Source organism: Tenrec ecaudatus, chromosome 2 (assembly GCF_050624435.1).
Source record: "Tenrec ecaudatus isolate mTenEca1 chromosome 2, mTenEca1.hap1, whole genome shotgun sequence".
Classification (NCBI taxonomy): Eukaryota; Metazoa; Chordata; class Mammalia; order Afrosoricida; family Tenrecidae; genus Tenrec; species Tenrec ecaudatus.
The window spans coordinates 91,322,924-91,326,107 of NC_134531.1; the positions used below are offsets into that span (position 1 = coordinate 91,322,924).

At 37.1% G+C, this 3,184-nt stretch overlaps 1 non-coding gene across 1 annotated transcript; it reads right to left on the minus strand.

Moving 5' to 3' along the window:
• Positions 1-2,842: 2,842 nt before the first annotated feature.
• LOC142442049 (U7 small nuclear RNA) lies at positions 2,843-2,902 on the minus strand. Its single transcript, XR_012783309.1, has one exon. It is a non-coding gene; the product is annotated as a U7 small nuclear RNA (small nuclear RNA).
• Between the last annotated feature and the right edge of the window lie 282 nt (positions 2,903-3,184).

Genomic DNA, 3,184 nt, shown 5'->3' on the forward strand with positions numbered 1-3,184 from the left:
TTTATTTCTTTAACAACTCATCCATCCCCTTCATACAGTCTAGGTTCAATGGGTTATTGATGTTTGCAGGTGTTCCTTCTCACTCTGAGACATGTCCTATCAGTAAAAGAAAGTTCCCAAAGCTATGTCATTACGGATGACTCTGCTTGAGAAATAGAGTCTTCCTCAATTGTATTTTGAGTGCTTTCCAAAATGATGCGATCATTTTCCAGCATTGTGTCAGAAAATGTTTCACTGCTGTTTACAAAATTTTCTATAATAATCCTTCAGAAATAGTCTGTGTCTTCCTTCTTCCTAGTCTGTTTTAGTTAGAAGCTTTTCTGAGACCTGTCCGACATGGCACTTGAAAAAGCTTCCAGAATCACAGTAATATACAAGGCACCACAGTGCACAACACCGACACACAAGCATTGGTGACCAGTCCAAGGTAGATCACAAGAAATTATTGCTAAGTTCCAGCTTTGAAAATGGTCTCTCATATGAAGACCGATACACTCAGGCTGTCAGAAATAATTTATTAAGTTTAGTGAAATGGGAGAGATCCAACTACGAAGGTCAAAATGTATAAAGTTGCTCCATTTTTTGATTCGCGTTCTTCCAGGTGCTTTCTCTGCATGGTACTTCTATTTAGAGCTCACGCTCAGACACTTCATAATAGAGAGTGCTCATTTTAGACTGGAACCTTCCATTATTCTTTAGTGCAAGGTGTGAGGCACTTTAATTGAACAGCTGCAATCATGGCTGCTACATCACTGATGGTTCTTGAACTGATTCAGAGGTCAAATGAAAGCAATCAATGCACTCAAGTACCGCTCTCTCATTTTCTCCATATAGAGCGAATCCACGTTCACTTGCTGACTCACTATCCTCTGTCCTTCTTTTCTTGAACTTAGCTGTTTGCCCTGTTGCAATTTCATATTGATCTACTTGTAAAAGTGCCTGCCCAGTTGCACACTCCACTAGATGACTGTGCTCTGCTGCAGAAAAAGTCTTAGTGTCTCTAGCTTTGTCCCCACTTTTACTAGAGCTGAGTCCCTGCTGCTGAGTAAGATGAATGCGATAAAGTACCTCACTCCAGAAAGTCAGGTAGCTCAGAAAAGTGAAATAACAGAGAACTCAAAACAAAACAACAACAACAACAAAACAATGCATTGCTCCTCTGGTGCATAAATGGTCATCCCATGCATTAAAAATATGTTTTTCATTCTTTCACTTTAGAATTACTTGTACTCTTCCACTGATTCTGGGTATCGTGGCAGCTCTATTGTATCTGTGAGCATACTTCATTTTTATGCCCTGTTCACTTTCAAGGTTTTTAAGAACATCAGAAGTGAAAACTGCAGCTGTTTGCCCCTTTGAAGGGGAAAATCTTAGAGAGATTTTTTTAAAGTTCTTATCATTGAGTTTTACATATCTGATCACTTTGGACAGCTAGCAAGTTTATGATATGTCAAGTGTGCTGTCAAGCATCATCCAAGTGTACTTGGTAGATTTTGTGTCAATGATAAGATTCTCCGTCACGTGGTTTTCCAAGACCTTGATAGACCCAGTCTGAGTTTTTGGTACAAGATAAGGATTGATGCTTTGAGTTTGTGTGTACTCTTCTTTAATCTCTTTAGGGGATCTTTCAGCACTTGCTCATATTTTGAAAACATCTCAAGAAAATTCTCCTTATTTAAGTAAACTGTATGTTTCTTCCTTGTGGTTACAAAATGGCAGATTCTGTCTGGAAAGAAAGCATGTGATATCACACAATCTGTCCACGATGTCCCTCGACATTTTCTTCTCCTTTTCTATCAAAGCAATAGTTTCAGGGTCAATGGTATTGTGTGCGCTCAAGCCGGCTGACGATGGCTTCTACTCTTCCAGACAATGCTAGTGATCTTCAGATGACCCTTGGTTAAGTACTTCGGAGGCAATTTCCACCACTTTTGAAACCAGGTCCCAGGCTTGGATGTTATATGGGTGCAGCTAGCAGGAAAGCGTTAGCAGCAAAAACAGTGTAAAATTCTCACTTATGTGAGAAGAAACCATCGAGTAAATCATGTATGACTACTGAATTTCCTTGACATTTGGCATCACCTTACAAAACCACTATCTTAAAAGTTTGCACAAACCTCCCTTTGCTTTTGCATTTGCTTTGATGCAACATTGAAAGGCCTATCTTGGTTCTGAGAAAAAGCACATCCTCCTTTTGAGGAGGTCGATCCCCAAACTATTCAGAACTGGTGTCACCCAGGAAGAACCATCACATTTGGAAACCTTTCATTTTAGACATTCATGAGGTATTTACATTTTCATACCTATAGCCCCATTTAGAATTCTCTTCTGCTTCAAATCGTGCCATTTTCCCTCTTTTCTCTTATGTAGAAAGCATTCTAGCATCTGCATAATCAGCGCTATCAGTTGGAGACTGACAAGCTCTGTCTTTTGATGAACCCTGGCCCTAAGTCTGTCTTTGACATATTGAAGCATCGATACAGCAAGTGTTTAGAGTGATATAATTCTTGCCACATTTGCTTTCCTTTGCTAGCATCCACTTGGTGTCTTTGATTTATGCAGTCTATGTGACATGATAAAATTTCCCTGCGCAACATAAAAGATAAATTAATAATATTTGGAAAAAATAAAAAATGTAAAGTGTCAGCATGTTGGAAATGTTAGTTAGATCAAATATATATTTCATGTGTTCCGGTTTTTAAAATAAATCAGACTTAACCTGAAAATTCTGTTAAAATCAAATATATTTTCTAAGTAATGTTTTTAAGGAAAAAAATTTAAAGTTACATTTTTTAAAATGAATTAAAAATTTGTGTGTGTGTGAGCGGGGGGAGGGGTAGTGTGGGGTTCCGGAAAAAGCAGAAAACCTGCTAGACAAAATTCTAAAAGAGCTGTAACACTTGTGAATTTAAAATTTTACTAATATCTATAAATAAATAATTCCTATTGCTTCTTGTTCTAACGCATCAATTCCTCTACTTAGCTATCACAATCTTATAGAGTCAATAATTATTATACAATTCGTATTAAAATTTTAACAGATTAATAAATGTCCAATATAGTTGTAAATTACTTAAAATTTACTATTTAAGAAATCATGATTACTGGGAACAATATTGTAGTGTAAAATCTTTCACATTGAATTACACTTTGGCTACATTATTTGGTAACTGAGCAGAAGCTT